Below are 18,302 nucleotides of genomic sequence, written 5' to 3' on the forward strand. Positions count from 1 at the left end.
ATTGGGTAAAAAAAACACACAGCAAAATCCTGCCAGTAGGCAAATATCGAAACGATTTTGTATGTGTGGTCTCCTGGCAAGGCTATGGCCATTGAAATGGAAGTTGACTGTCGATCGTTAGACTTCAACATGGTGTATATTGCTGGCAGAGAAGCAAGAAATTGACCAGATTGATTTACTTTGGTAAAAAGAATAACAGTTAATTAACTGTTATTAATTAATGGTGATTCAAACTACATTGCAAAGTCCAAATGTGTAAAACTGTAGAGATTTCTTTTCCAGTCCTTTATAGCGCATAACCTCCAAACATCTCCTGGAATGATAGCATTAAGTATTTCTTTCCTGTAGTATCAGCTTGAAGTTTTCTATGTGATTGATCAAATCTTTAGAAGAGAAGTATAACCTGACACTATTCTTACATTTATATTTTATAAAGTCGAGTATGGATTGAAATGGTATTGCTGTAAATGGTGACTAAATTTAACTTCCTTTTTAATGAAATTTGGAGGGAAATAGATGTTAAAATTCACCAAGAATTCGCAGGCTTCAGGGGCACTAACCTTGCCAATCGCAAATCTCGATAACCAATGGCCAGCTCCTCCAGGTATTGAACGTCTCCCCGAATGGTTTTGCAGATAATGTTCTGTTCGCCGCGGAGTAGGAATGGTTTTGCAGATGAGCTGGCCGGGACTTTGAAGGCCGGAGGAGGTTGGTCCCGTTCTTGCGTGAGGTAAATGAGCTCTCCCGTCGGGCATTAATATGATCTGAGTGGAGGCCACGCGCTCCCGTCCGGCATCAATACGTCATCAATACGATCTGAGGGGAGGCTGCGGGTGGCTGCGGGCAGGGTCGCCGGGGGTTTCGATGGGCAGCCAGAGAGGGATGCCGGAGACAGATGATGTATGGTCGAATGATGTATGGTCTATGGTGGTCGCCGTGCTCTGTGAGGCTGTCAGAGGGGTACCTCCATAGCATTAACTTTGCTATGGAGGTGGAAATAGGAATTGCCCAACATTTACAGGGTTGCATGCATGCAGCAGTTTTTCCATTTGGGCAGATGCAAATTAAACGTGGGGTGGACGACATGCCACAGTGGAGTCTATCACAAAAGGCGAAACAGTTTTTTCCCAAAGTTTATTGGGGCACTCTCCCGTATTGTCATCATGAAAAACGCATCATGATTTTCTCAACGTATACAATGCGGACCGGTAGGGCAAGGCGGGCATTAAGTTCAAATCCTTCCCGTATACTGCGGGAAGATAAATATACGGAGACACTGTCCCTTCCACCGATCACACTATCCAATACCCACACACAAGCACAGAAGTGCTGTTGAGGAACATGGTTGCCTTGGAGTTCAACGAAACCACCCGACGTAATTGCAACTCCGTGACCCGTTACATCGCTCTCATGGACTGCCTCATAGAGACGTCCAATGACGTTCGCCTGCTCAGACATGCTGACGGACGAGTATGTGGCCAAGATGTGGGACGATATGTGTCAGCCCTTCTTTTCCGGCCACCAGGACCCTCCTGACGAGTCCAAACGGGAACTCCAGGAAGTGCTCCTCCAGAATCATTATGAGAAAAAAATGGAAAAACTGCTTTGAAGAGTCTGTTTGAAGCCTCTGCTGTTTGGGGTTATGGGTCTGGTCTTGACTGCTGTACAGACCTATTGTGGCATAGAAGATTGCGCTATTCTCCTTCATCGAAAACTTAAAATTTGATGCGGAGCAAGCAGAATCAAACCCAATAGATGTATTGAGCTAATAGACTGTTTTGGTGGATTTTTACTGTTAATGTATTATGGTGATTGTCTGGTGATATTATGTATTCTCAAAAATAAGAAATCTATTTCTGCATAATACACAGCTAAAATTTAAAATAAAATTAAGTCAATAAAAATGTAGTTAAAAAAAATTATAGCAATAATAATACAACTTTACGATATTTGTGGTGATGTATTTTTCCTACTATTAGTAGGGTTTACCACTCGTCCACCCTAGGATCAAATGGAATTCAAATCCAATAAATATAAATTGAGTTAATAGTCTGATTGATGGTGGATCTATGTATAATTTATTATGTTTATGTTGATGGATAGGAAATTTAAATATATTTTTAAGTTCAATGATGTATAGAACTTAGAGTATAAGTTTGCAGATTAAAATTTAAATAGTGGATTTATAATTTAATAGATATAAATATATTGATTTTATAGTATGGTTGGTGATAGATTTATAATGTATTATGCTTATGTTGATAGATAGGAACTTTAGATAAATACTTAAATTTAATAGTATGGTCGATGATAGATTTATAATGTATTATGTTTATGTTGATGGATAGGAAATTTAGATCGATACTTAAATTTAATGATATATAGATTTTAAAGTCCAGTTTTGATTGATTTATGATATAAATATATTTTTATTATGGTGTGTATTTTAAGATTGGAATCAATAAATTGTAAAGATGACTTGGATTAAAATTTCAAAAAAATGGAAGTTTTCATTTTTTTTTTTTTTTTTTTTTTTTTTTTTTTTTTATTAATTTAATTTATAAGATGCAAATTAATGTGTATAAATATTAAAAATTGAAATATATATATATATATAAATATATATATAATTTGTATATTTTTACATGTTATTGTAAAAGTGGCTAATTAATAGATAGCGTCAATTAATTAGTATTTTAGATTTTGTATTTATCTATAGGTATTTTAATTTGTCATTTATATTTAATTTGATAAAAAATTATATTAAAATAATTAAATTTCTTACTATTTTATAATATTATTTCTTAATTTTATGAAAATTTATAAGTAAATCAATAAGGAATTAACTCTATCATACTAATAAGTGGATATTTTAATAAATTTTCTACAACTATTTATTACTTGAATGGAATAGTTTGATTTTTTACTATGCTTTCATTTTCCATCAAAATAACATAAGGGAAGCTAATGAGTTCATTCTCATTATGTATATTTTCAATTTACCCTGGGTGACTTTGAAGATTTAGATGTCCTTGGAAGATCACAAACAACTTTGCATGCAAAGAAAAGGAAATATAAACCATATAAATACTAAAACATTTCTTTTAGAATTTAAACAATTACCCCATATTTTTTTTGCATTAAAGGAAGGGAAAAAAATGTAACATATAGGAAATATGGTGGAGAGGACATAATACAGGAACAAGTTTTTTTTAAGAGGGAAGAAAAGTCAACGTTAATGAGGAAAAGCAAATGGGGTTTTGAAGAGGAAACTTATTTATTTTTGGATATTTGAATATTGTATAAGTTTATCTCTGTGTAAAGATGATTGTGAAGACATTGTTAATGGTTTGGTGCATTGTATAAGTTTCTATTTCCATTCTTATCAGATTAGATATAAGTGGGTTTATGATGTCTACTTTATATTAGATACCATTCTTGGAATGAAGAGAAATACTTAAATGTTTTCCATATAATTATTTTCTAGTAAAAAATAATAAAAATGTATATAAGAAACATATTAATATTGAGGTTGCTTTACACTAGATACCATTCTCAAAATAAAGAAATATTCTTAAAGTATTTTTAAATAAAAGCAAAGAAAATAATATTATTAAAGAAAATGTATCTAAAAAATATGTTAATATTGAATTTATTTATTTCATTCTTTTTAATTAAAAAGATGGATAAAATGTTTGTAAAGAAAAAATAATAGTAATATTAAAAGAAAATTATAAAAAAATAATAAAACATTTTTATTTTATTTTTTCAATAAAAAGGTTGATAGAGTGTTTGTAAAACCTAATTCCCATATAAATAATTTAAAATATAAATATGAGGATTATGTTTATGAAATTGATGCATTTAAGACATATATAGGTTTAGGATAAACACACTTATTATTTTTTTAAATAAATTTGTCTTTAAATTTTAGAGAAAATAGGTTGAAAATCAAACTTTCATTTACATGATGGAAACTTTGCTCATCACAATATGGGTGTGGGATAAATACACTTAAATTGCTTTGTTTTTGTTTTCTTTTTAAATTTGTTATTGAGAGTCAAAATTTTACTTATGAGAATTTTATTCATCACAACTCAATTTTATTATTAAAGTATTTGGATTTTGTTAATTTTAAAATGGTTTTGTCTAATCATTTTATGTTTTGGAGTTTTTTAAAATTTAATAAAATATTTTTTTGTTGTTTAAAATTTTTTTTTAATATATAATTGAATTCAAAATTGTTTAGAATTTACAAAAAAATTGTAATTCTCACAAATTTTTATCTCTTTAAACAAATTTGACTATAAAAAACAAAAAAAACATTTTTGAATTAAATATTAAGTTCAAAAAAATCATACCATTTAAAAAAGAGTTGTTTTTAGTAGACTTTTTGGAGTTTTCCTTGCCGGAATGGGGCTAAAAAAATTGAGGTGAAACCTTCATTTATGTTATTATAACTAGCTTTTTTTACTGTATATATGAATTCAGTACCTGGAAAACTTTTACTACACTTTTATTGTACAGGGGTTACCTAAAAAAGAAAAAAAAAACTAACTTCCGAACATATCGATTTAAAACTTTATTAATTGAAAATCAAAACTTAACTAATCAATGCCGTTTATATGTATGGAACAAATTCCGAATCGTCATTTCCAATTGGGTATGAGCGGAACATTCCGGAACATAAGTACAAGCACTCTTTGTGCAGTGCAATAATTGAATACGCTGTTGTACTATCTGCCAATAAAAAGGCTTTGAATTTGCACGTGGATCGGATAAAGTTGCTGGAAGCAACTACTAAATAAAAAGGCTTTGAATTTGCACGTGGATCGGATAAAGTTGAAGGAAGCAACTACTAAATATTTTCTGGCACTTGGGCTTTTCGTTTCGCTGCCATCCCTGTTCGAGGGCACATTTTGTTTGTTCCCTCGGATCACGATGACAGTTGTTTTCCAAGCGCTTTCCTCCACATGCAGCTGAGCGAATATTTGAGGTGTATGGCGCTGTGTTCGCCTCAGAGTCAACCATATGATTACAGAGCAAATCCTCCCTGCATATCTTGCTATTTTTGGATTGTCCCGACTCCCGTGGGACCGCTTACGTTTGCTGATATCGAAATACCATTTAACGCTCCGGACGGATTTTCTTACCACAAATCCATAAAAAAAAAAGTTGTCTACCAATGTCTTAACACTATCTAAAATTCTGGTAATTTCTGACAACCAAAATTTTGAACACTATTTAAATTTCTGGTAACTCTTGAATCTCAAAATCTTGAAGTTGAAGCTTAACGGTTGTAATTGGCTTTCCAAAAATTTCCATTAAATTTTATTAAAATCAACTTAAATTTTGTCAAATAATATTGCACTAACTTCAATACTGATGATATATATATATATATATATATATAAATAAAAGAAATTACATAATAGTGGGAAAAATGATTGGGTTATTTTCAACAATGATTTGGTTGATGGATTTTGTTGAATGATTGTGAATTAATTTTAATATTTTTTTTCATGTGGTTCATTAAGATCGATCTCTATTCAGTTTATAGAATCTCTTATAGTTAGGTGTTTATGCAATGGGTGATCACTTGAGTTAATTCTTGGGTGTTGATTTCAATACTTATGATGTATAAAATTAAGATATTTTTAAGCAGATAGCATTGGGTTATATTGGAATTGGGTTTGAGGAATTTCAAATCTTTAAATTATGGATAGTGGAGATTTGATAATTTGAGAATTTCCTTTGATACATAATCCAATGGATGAAATGGAAAGTTTGCCCAAAAAGAATTCAGTTTTTAAAATTAATTCCTAACTTTAATTTGTGAAACATACCTATATGCTGCAGTAACATGGTTATGAATAGTATCTGCATTAAACATTTGAGCTCCATAGAGATAATCAAACTCTTACAAAATTCCTTTTTGTATGTTCCAATCCATTCACGTGTCCATTGGTTTGAGCAATCATACTAATAAATGGATATTTTAATAATTTTTTTTATAATTATTTATTTTTAAATTGTAAATTTTAATTAAACTAATATGTGTTTTTAAATGAATAAATAAATTTAACATTTTAAAAATCTTTTAAACAATCATATCATTAAAATTACATAACTAAAACCCAAAAAATCACTACAAAATTTTAAACTAGATCAACTAAAAAAATATAGCTTAAAAAAGAAAATTTTGAAAAATAAACTAAGTTAAATCATTTCAATACCATTCGATTATATATAAAAAATTAAATTAAATAATTAAAATGAATATAGTATAATAATAAAATGATTAAAATGATTATAGTATATAGACATAAAATAATAAAATTCATATATCATGTCAAAATGTATTGCATAATAATGTATTCCATATATCATCTTCAACCTATCCTACATCTCCATGTTATAGTTTTATTTCTACAAGACTTGAAGATGGAGTGAGGGATAATTAGACTACGAAAGTTAGAATTAGAGACAGAGATTTTTAACCCAGGTAGAATAATATATATGTGTGAGAGAGAGTGATTATAAACTAATATATATATATATTAAAATATATTAATTATATATATGTGAGAGATTATAAACTAATATATATATATTAAAATATATTAGTTATATTTTAGTGTATATAGAATTAATATTTACATATTGATTTATATTTGATATAAAATTTTACATATAATTATATTAATCATAATAATTCAACCATATAGTTATGTATTTATAGTTTTATTTCTAGAAGATTTGAAGATGGAGGGAGGGATAATTAGACTACGAAAGTTAGAATGAGAGACAGAGATTTTTAACCCATGTAGAATAATATATATATGTGTGAGAGAGATTATAAACTAATATATATTAAAATATATTAATTATATTTTAGTGTATATAGGATTAGTATTTACATATTGATTTATATTTGATATGAAATTTTATATATAATTATATTAATCATAATAAGTCTACCATATAATTGTGTATTTGGAATTAAATTATGAGACTTTTAAGTTTTTATTTGATTAACTTAAAAATTTTAGTTTATGTGACCAATTTTAAGGTAATTAGGTTTAATAGATGTTAAGGTAATTAGGTTTAATAGAAGTTGAAGAAATTGGAATTATATGATTTATTGATTCAATGTATCACTAGCTATACGTTTACAACTAGATATATTGCAATCATGTGACTTTTAATTTAATGATTTTAATTATTTTAATTTATGTCTTTTTATAATCATGATTTGACTATTTAATTAATATGTAATAATCATTTCTTTGTTATAAAATAGTGAGAGAATACTCTTCCATTAATTCAATGCATTATAATTAAAAGAAATGCTACAAATAATTTAGCGTAAAATTGTTATTAATTTTACAAATATTTGAGATTTATGTAATATAATGTTGAGATTAATATAATCGAAAACTTATTTTATGAGAATATAAAAATCAATTTTAAACTAAAATTACTAAAAGGAAAAGCAAAATACATATCATATTAAAACTCAAAACTCAAATTTTAGATTATTTTATCTATTTAAACTATCTTATTGATTATTCATTATCTAAATATTAAATCCTTAGACATTATAATTTCCTTTAGCTTATATTTAATTAGTTATTTGAAATGAGAAAATATAAAAGTCAATCTTAAACTTAAATCACTTTAAAGAAAAATGCTATATTAGTAAAACTCAAATCTCAAATTCTAAATTATTTTATTTTATATTTGATTAATATAATGAATTTTTTCATCCATATTTAAATTAATTTATTGATTATATAATAAATTCTTTTTTTATAATTTCCTTATATCTATATTAAATTATTTATTTTAAAATGAGAAAATATTTTTTATAACATTTTTATATACTAAAGTCAATACATAAATTAAAGAAATATATCTATCAAATTTATTCCTTATTGAAAATAAAATATAAATAACAATGAGAGCGAGAACAATTTAATTTAAAACTATCAATTTTATAAAAACTTCTATACTAACATAATAATATAAAAATATAAATACAATTGCAACTTATTTAACAATCAACTCTTATTAACTCAAGCATGAATTGGTTGAAGTTGTTGGCACTTATAACAAGATATTTCAGGAACCTAAAGGGTTACCTCCAAAAAGAGGAATACAACATGAGATTCCATTACAACAGAAGGCACCACTTCCGAATATTGGCATATATAGAATGTCAGTTTTAGAGAATGCAAAAATTAAGAAGAAAATTCAAGAGCTTCTTGGAAAAGGGGTCATCAAACCTAGTACATCTCCTTGTGGGTCTCCTATTCTTTTGGTTCTGAAGAAAGATGGTACATGGCACATGTATGTGCATTTTTGAGCTTTGAATAAGATCACAGTAAAGAATCGCTATCCTCTTCCTCACATTGTTAATTTGCTAGATCAGTTAAAGGATTTTTGTTATTTTACTAAGTTATATTTGAGAAGAGGTTATCATCAAATAAGGATTGTTGAACATGATATTTGGAAAACTGCTTTCAAGGCAAAAAAATGTTTGTTTGAATGATTAGTTATGTCATTTGGGCTTTGCAATGCATCTAAAACATTCATGAGAGTTATGAATGATATATTGCGACCATTCCTTGATGATTTTGTCATAGTCTACTTAGATGATATTCTAATTTCCAGTAAGACTTGTGAAGAGCATGTCAAGCATGTAAAGCAAGTTCTAGATGTCTTGAAAAAGGAAAAGTTGTGTTTGAATATGTCTAAATGAAAAATTGGGAAAATCTCTTTGGTTTATTTGGGTCATATTGTAGGACGTGCTGAATTGAAGATTGATCCCTCCAATGTTAATGCTATTGTGAATTGGTCTAAACCTAATTGATCTAAGTTGACTCAACTCTCGGATTTAACCAAGATCTTTTCCTTTTGTGATGTTGTTAGAATTGCATTTAAAAGAGCATAAAGGAACATATATGCATGACGTAAAGAATAGCGAACATGACAAGAATCAACAAAATAAAAACACAAGACGTTGATAATGGAGTTCATCCAGTTGGGACTACGTCTCTGAGCCCCCGTGTCAAGATGGTTTAGGTCACTGCATTAAGTGCTGGAGAGAGTGATGATGTACATTAATGTGTTTTCTCTATCATGCAAGGAATATGCCCTCACACATGAGTGGCTCCACGAGATGTTCCGCTGCAGGAACTCTCATTAACGAAAGGACTCTTATCATCATGACATAAACTCATATATGATAATAATGAGCATCCCTCCAACATGGCACCAAAGGGATCTCAATTCAAACATACATGACGACACATGAGTATCCCATCAACATGGCGACAATGGGATCTCAATCAAAACACGATAATAAGTACATCTCACATCAAGAACAAAACAAGATCCCACATCAAACATCAAATAAGGATCTATATAGCATAATGCATCTCAAGAAAAGAGACAAAGAAGTACATGATCACACTACATATGACTCACATCAAGGAGTTATCTGAAGAAGAGGATGATAAATTGTTTGATCTGGCTGTACCATCAATCTCGTGGCATCAAATATCATGGAAATGACTGCTCGCAAATTGAATGTTGACACCTGGACTCCACTTTGAAAAGTGGCCAAAACATGGAATAATCAAATGGAAAATCTAATTATGCCATTAGATTTGAGGAATCAAATAGTGTAAAATCGACTATTAAATTTCTGAATTCTGACAAAGTGAAAATTTGGGGCTGCAGGAATCTTTTAGATTCCCGCTAAATTCCTCGAAGATTCCATTCTTCGGGTCATCTGAGGATCTGCTGCTCAAATCAACAAACTGATCCCGCCATTGAGATCCTTGTGAAATTCTGAGAAGAATGAGTATAGAGTTAGTTGCTTTCTGAATCTAGAAAAATTCAGCGTCCAAGGAATCTGGAAGATTCCCTCAAGATTCTTGAAGATTCTCCTGCACTGGGAAACAAAAAATATGCTGCTCAAAAGGTGAATCCAACCTTTCCATTGCGTTCCCTGTGAAAATATAAAAAAAAATGACTGTAAACTTGCTTACATTCTGATAAAATGAATTTTTACCTCCTTATGGAATATTTAAGATTCCTCAAAAAATTTGCATGAGAATATTCTAGGCATATGCCTTGATTTTCGTGCCCAGGGTAGACGCCTTTGTGTTGCCACACCTTCGTTCTGTCTCTCTCTCATTCGGTGCACCATTCTTCTCCCATGTAAATGAGTGAGGAGGGGTTTTTAAGCGTGTGGGTGGTGGAATTTTCAATGATGCGCCATTGGCGCATTGGTTAGGCCAGAGGCGACGAGGTGGGAGTTTGAAGAATCAAATCCTGACCCCTCCAAAAATATGCGCATAGCTTTGTTTTTTGGGGCACAATAATTTATAACCGTCATGACCATTTTATTTTTTGATTAAATATGGTATGGGTTTTACATTAAAAATGGTGTGGTTGGGGTGTGGGCCGGGTCCACTGGAGGTGGCCTGCCCACCCCATACATTATATGTAATACGTTAATGTTATGCGGTTAGGCCAGAGGAGGTCACAACCCACCCGTCCCTCTTTTTCATTAAAATATTTGTTTGTATGATATGGTTCAGGTCCAATGGAGATGGCGGGGGTCATGGCTCGCCACCCTTTTTTTTAATATTTTTTGTTTTTGTTTATTGTTAATAATAACATTTTTTTGATTTCATCTAACATAAGAGATATTAGAAAAATTAAGTATCCAACAAATTCACCCTCTTTCGGGAGCTATGTTCCCACACCGGTTGATGGTGAATTTGTATAACACTTAAACCTGGCCCACTACCCAACTTTGACCGAAACTTTGACTCGCTCTTTCCCCCTCATATGAGCTCGGATTTGAGTGTCGTTTTCACCATTGGAATCAAGGTGACGAGGACTTTGATCTATTTCTAGTTTGGTAGCAATATTACGACTTTGAATTCTGACCCTTTCTGAGTCCTCTTGGACTTCTGCTTGTGTGTCGAGCCACCTGGGTCAATCCTCCCACTGAGGAGCTTTTGGTCATCCAAAAGCATGAAAAATAATTTGCAACTTCTTTGTACCTTGTTTGCACTTACAAGTATCTGATATGTCACCCTTCCTTCTCCTTCACCTTTTTCCTTTGGAGCCATAAGCAATGAGCCGACACCTACAACCTCTACAAACCTGTAGTAAAATATTGCAAATTACATGCTTAAATTACAAGAGTAACTAATGGCCCAATCATCCCATACTTGATACGAGTTTATAACACATACTCGATGGTCAAGTTTACATCAAAATGGAAAAAATACCCTAGCTACCAAAACAAGCCCAACATATCATTGTTGCTTAACAAGTGATGGAAAACACATCATCACTGCAACACATGATTTACAAAAATAAGGCCAAACACTATTGTTGCTTTAACAAGTGATGGAAACACAACATTCCTTTCACAGTTTAACATGCAACACAAAATAAGACCAGAAATCATTGTTTCTTAACAAGTGATGGAAAACACATCATCACTTTTACATCTTAAAATGCAACAAATGATTTACAAAAGCATGACCATGAAAAGCTAATATATTTAGAAACCATTTTTCACTTATCAATGCGAATGGGTCATCCTCTTGTGGTGGCTTTTCTTGTCGAACGCCTTTTTCAACTGGCTCATGCACTGATGTTTTGTCTTGAAGGCACCGCTATGGATGGAGCCTCCAACATGTGGCCCTTTGGTGACCACTTCTATTGCAATGGCTGCAATAAGTCTTCTTCCTGCAGATTTGCTTTACCTTCTTCTTAGCCTGCTGTTGAGAGGGTCTTTCACACCTCATCCTTTTGTGTGCTACTATTCTTTTCCAGCACTCAACAAATGTATGGTTATGGAATCCACAAGAAATACATGCTTTTTGATGCCCTTCTTATGTCCATCATTAACAACATGATTGTAATCGAAATGAGCATTCGAATATTGAGACTGGTTATACCTTTCCTTGCTGCCTCTGGTGTCATTATGGTGATGAGAGCTTGCCTCAGCTCTTTCCCTATAATGGGCACTGCCATGGGATGATGGTGATGTGTTCCCATCATTCTCTTTCCTCGACAATTTCGACGATGTCTCGGAAGATGTTATGAAACCAGCTCACAAAAAGATAGAAAAGAGAGATCCACGCCTTAGAATTCAGCCTCTTCGAGGGGGCAACCTCCTTTACATTACATAAATGAACAATTCTTGGATGATACAAATGACAAAACCTCCTTTCTATATATAGGAGTCTATGGAGTCACAATATAATCCAGCCGACCTAACAATAATAATATAAAGCCACAAAAATAACAATAAAGGGATTCTATGGGCACATTAATAACAATATGGGGGAATGGGGGCACAACAATATAAATAAGGGGTATAACTACAATAGTAATGGGGTAATCACTAGTATTATAGGGACCCAACATGCCCCTCTCCTTCAAAAAAGTGTTGTCCTCAACGCTTGAGTAGTTCTGGATACTTCTGCATAAAATTCTCATCCTCCCATGTGGAATCTTCAGCGGATAAGTTCTTCCACTTGATAAGGTACTCTGAAATTGATCGATTTCGTAGCTGTCGAGTTCTTGTTTCTATAACTGCTTCCGGTTCCAATATAATTTTTCCTTCCTCGTCAAGTTCTGGCAATATTGTTTGAACTGGGAGCTTGTCGCCTATAACCTTCTTTAAGCATGAAACATGGAAAACTGGGTGCAATCGAGAAGCTGCAGGAAGCTCCAATTTGTATGCCATAGTACCAATCTTTTGCAACACCTTGTACGGACCATAATACTTTGGTGATAATTTATTATCCTTCTTAGCTTGCTTGAGGGACATTTGCTTATATGGTTGTAGCCGTAGGAATACCCAATCACCTACATCAAAACTTCTTTCACTGCGATGTTGATCTGCCTGTTGTTTCATTCTATTATGTGCCAACACGAGGTTATCCTTTAAGAGTTGGAGGACTTGTTGTTGATGTTTGATGTGATGTTCCACTGCCTGAACCTTAGAATTTTCTCTTAAATATGATGTGATGGATGGTGGTTGATACCCATAAAGTGCCATAAATGGGGTCATTTTTGTTGCTGTATGAAAGGAAGTGTTATACCACCATTCAGCCAGAGGCAACCATTTGACCCATTGTGTTTGTTTATCAGATACAAAGCAACGAAGATATCCTTCCAAACATTTGTTTACTATCTCAGTTTGCCCATCAGATTGAGGATGATAAGATGAGCTATGAGCTAACTGAGTACCAAGACAAGAAAATAATTGTGTCCAAAAATTTCCAGTGAAAATGGGATCTCTGTCACTTACAATAATCTTTGGGTTTCCATGTAGCTTTTGAATTGTTTCCATAAATGCAGTAGAAACTGTACTGGCTTTAAATGGATGTGATAATGCACAAAAGTGTGCATACTTGGTAAGTCTGTCAACTACCACCATGATGACACTCTTTCCCTCAGACTTGGGTAAACCTGTGATAAAATCCATTGAAACCTCCTCCCAACGTTGGCTTGGAATGGATAAAGGTTGTAATAGACCCGGTGTCTTAATTGTTTCAACTTTATTTTTTGGCAAACCAAACATTCTGCCACAAATTTTGAATATCTGATTTAAGGCCATCCCAAAAAAATTCCTTCTTAACCCTGTGGTAAGTTTTTAAAAATCCTGAGTGCCCTCCTAAGGGAGAAGTGTGCAATTCCATAAGAATCTTTTGTTTTAGCTGGGAATTCTTACAGAGGTATAAGCGATCTTTGTACCATAACGAATCATTTTTCCAGCTAAATGTATCAGACGTACTGGAATCTTGTTGTAGCTTTCGAATAAGTGCCCACACTTCTTCATCATTCTTCCATTCCTCCCTTGCTTCATTTATCCAATCTGGTTGGATAATAGAAATAGTGCACAAAAATGCTTCCACATCCTCATCCTTTCTTGAGAGTGCATCTGCCACCACATTTTGCTTCCCTTTTTTGTAGATGATTTCAAAGTCATAACCCAACATCTTTGTGACCCACTTTTGTTGCTCTTCAGAGGATAATCTTTGTTCTAAAAAGTATTTAAGGCTATCATGATCCGTTTTTACCTTGAAGTGTCTTCCCATTAGGTAGGGTCGCCATTTCTTAAGTGCATGGAGTATTGCCAACATTTCCTTCTCATAAATAGCTTTGCTTAAAACTTTCCCTTGATTGGACGACTTTCAAAAGCAATGGGTCTTTCATCTTGCATTAGAACAGCACCAATTCCATTTCCTGAAGCATCACATTCCACAATAAAGGTTTTTGTGAAGTTCAGTGTAGCTAAGACCGGTGCTTGGCACATTGCCTCTTTAAGATGTTCAAAGGCCTTTGTTGCTTCCGGAGTCCATGAAAATGCATCTTTCTTCAATAATGTTGTTAGAGGTGCTGCTATTCTCCCATAATTCTTAACAAACTTGCGATAATACCCTGTCAACCCAAGAAATCCTCGCAAATGCTTTATGGATGTGGGGATTTTCCATTCCTTAATGGCTTTAATTTTGCTAGGGTCTACCTTAACTCCTTCATGAGATACAATATGACCCAAATATTCCACCTCCTGGACTCCAAAGAAACATTTGGATCTTTTGGCATATAATTGTTTCTCCTCCAATAGTTGTAGCACCCTGTCAACATGTTCAACATGATCCTTCCAAGACTTGCTGTAGATTAGTATATCATCAAAAAATACTAACACAAATTTTCTAAGGAATGGTTTGAAAATTGAATTCATCAAACCTTGAAATGTTGAAGGTGCATTGGTAAGGCCAAAAGGCATGACCAAAAATTCATAATGACCCTCATGAGTTCTAAATGCCGTTTTCAGAATGTCTTCAATCTTCATTCTGATTTGATGATATCCTGAACGAAGATCCAACTTGGTGAAGTAAATTGATCCATGCAATTCATCCAGTAATTCATCAATGACAGGAATGGGGAACTTATCTTTAATAGTGAGCTTGTTGAGCTCCCTATAATCCGGACACATGCGCCATGATCCATCCTTCTTGTGCACCAATACTACTGGAGCAAAGAAAGAACTTTGACTCGGTTGAATTATACCAGCCTCTAGCATTTCTGCAACCATACGTTCAATTTCACTTTTTTGGACATAGGGATATCTGTACGGCCTGATGTTTGGAGGAACACTTCCTGGAATCAGATGAATAGCATGATCATGATCACGCATAGGTGGGAGACCTTTGGGAGTCTCAAATACCTTGGAATGATTGTCCAGGACTTTTTGGAGATCTGGAGAAATAGATGATTCCAATGTGGAAACATCTAGCGAACATAATTGTGCAATTACACCCCTTTGCTCCTTTTTTAGAAGCTTTGTCATACCATTAGAGCTGATTATCTTTCCTGGTTTCCCTGCAATACCCCTTAATTCAACTTCCTTTCCTTCCACAGAAAATTTCATGAAAAGTTCTTGAAAATTAAAAGCTATTGTACCCAAGGATTGTAGCCATTGGACTCCTAGTACAACATCAGCACCTCCCATTGGAATGGAAAGCATTGGGCTAGTCAATACATATTCTCCCATGGATAGCTTGATATTATGGCACTTTCCAGAGCAATTTATTGTTCCTCCATTTGCAATCATCACTTGACACTCTGGTGCTGGATATAGGAAGCAATTCAATTCTTTTGCTACCCTACAATGAATAAAATTGTGGGTGCTTCCTGAATCAATCAACACTATTACCTTTTTCTTCTTGATTTGTCCTTCTATCTTGATGGTTTGAGGAGTGGTAATTCCCGCCAATGCATTACAAGATATGGTCGGATTTATTTGTTCTTCATCTAGGCTTTGTTCCTGGAACATATCCTCTTCTTTTGACCTTTCTTGCTCCTTTTCTTCTTCCTCTTCACAATCTATGTAGAATAATTTCTTCTCAGCACACTTATGACCTTTAGTGTATTTGCTATCACAACTGTAACAAAGCCCTTTTGCTCTTTTTTCTTCCAATTGTTGTGGTGTCAACCTTATAGGTTGTGGAAGACTAGGGGCAACAACACTTCCATCTTTATAGTTGTGAGTGGTATGCTTCCTGGTTGCCATAATTTTGCTTTCCATTTTTCTTGCTAACCTGAATGCCTTCTCTAATGAATCAGGTTCCCAAAGGCGAACATCATGTTGGATATTATCCTTTAAAGACCCTATGAACACATCAATCCTATGCTCCTCTGGAATATCTTTTACCCTTATGTTCAATTTTTGGAACTCCTCAATGTGCTCCATTATTGAACCCTTTTGTTTGAGACTTATCAATTGGCTAAAAAAAGTGTTGCTTTTTGTATCCTCATAATGTGCTATCAATTCTTCCGTAAAAATTGCCCAAGTGATAAATTGTTTACGAGAGCAAAGCCATTGATACCATACAAACTGATTTGGTTCCAAATATAAAGTTGCCATACGTACCTTTTGTGTGTTTTGCACATTATTGAGATCGAAGAACTGCTCCATCTGTAATATCCATGTGGCGGGATCCTTGCCATCAAACTTCCTCATATCGATTTTTGGAATATGGTGATTCTTCGATCCAACATTAGCGTCTATGGAATCATGATTAACATTTCTTTTGTTCTCATCATGAGTTTCCTTTAGTACCCTTTCACCCTTAGGGACGATTTCTTGTAGCAACTTATTCATATTTATCTTCAATTCGTCCATGTCTGTCTTCAAATCTATCTTCAAATCATCCATCTTAGCTTCCACGTCAATCATCTTAGCTTCTACGCCTTTCTTTAAACAGTCCATCTTAGCTTCTACACCTTTCTTTAAACCATCCATCTTAGCTTCTACATCTTTCTTTAAACCATCCATCTTAGATTCTGTTCCCTTTTGTGCAAGGGACAGTTGTTGCACTTGGTCTTAATTTTGATATATCATGTTGCATTTCTTCCTCTTCTTCATGAGTCATGCTAGAGCTTTCAGGTTCCTTACTAGGTGTTTGCATTTTCTTTCCTCGGGGCATCAGTTACCGATAATAATGCTTTACTATGCCCTTTGAATTCCTTCAAACCAAGCTTATTCAAAAAAAAAAAAAAAAAACTACACACTTTTTTTACTTTGTAGAAGCCTGATATTGAATCTGATGTATCTCTGTAATTTCGAATCATCCAGATCTGAAATTGTGATCTGTAGTAGCCTTCTATGTCCTCTTTCCAATGCCACTAGTCTGAACCAAATTGGATTCTCCAAGAAAGAGTTATGCCCAATCTCCTGCAGTGACCTGATTATAGACTAGTTCAGTAGAGTGAAATTGTATGAAGTGCCACGTGTCACTGTTTCAACCTTTGACTCTGAAAAAATATATAAAAGAAAACTGTAGTCCGTCCTCTTTCTGTACCTTCTTACGAAATTTCAATCCGATTCTCAGAAAAAAAGTTATGACGATTTTCCCCAGGTCACCTGTTTTGAGTGTAATTCAGGAGTCTGCAAAAAGACCAACTTCCTGAGATCATATCTCTGCAAATATCGTGCGAAAAGCTCTGAAATTCAGACCCAAGGTTCAGTGCGATTTCTTCTCAAACGGGTTTTTTTTTGCGACTTCTGAAACGTCACAGAAAAAAAGTTATAGCGAAAATGCCACGATGACCTGTTTGGAGCAGCGAAACCCTAGAATCCAAAGCTCTGATACCAAATGTTATGAAACCAGCTCACAAAAAGATAGAAAAGAGAGATCCACGCCTTAGAATTCAGCCTCTTCGAGGGGGCAACCTCCTTTACATTACATAAATGAACAATTCTTGGATGATACAAATGACAAAACCTCCTTTCTATATATAGGAGTCTATGGAGTCACAATATAATCCAGCCGACCTAACAATAATAATATAAAGCCACAAAAATAACAATAAAGGGATTCTATGGGCACATTAATAACAATATGGGGGTAATGGGGGCACAACAATATAAATAAGGGGTATAACTACAATAGTAATGGGGTAATCACTAGTATTATAGGGACCCAACATGGTGATGAGAGCTTGCCTCAGCTCTTTCCCTATAATGGGCACTGCCATGGGATGATGGTGATGTGTTCCCATCATTCTCTTTCCTCGACAATTTCGATGATGTCTCGGAAGAATATGACACCTTCGAGCATTCTCCTTTGGTGTATCCCAAGCCTGCAAATCAATGTCTCTGCACAACCTCCAATGGTTGAGTAATGCCTTGGTTATTAGAACCAAGTTCTTCTTCCTCCTTGTACCTCATCCTAGTAAGAAGTCTCATG

The sequence above is a fragment of the Pinus tabuliformis genome, chromosome 4_2 (genome assembly GCF_031772625.1).
Source record: "Pinus tabuliformis cultivar Carrire ecotype Pingquan chromosome 4_2, CPIR1, whole genome shotgun sequence".
In the NCBI taxonomy this organism is placed as follows: Eukaryota; Viridiplantae; Streptophyta; class Pinopsida; order Pinales; family Pinaceae; genus Pinus; species Pinus tabuliformis.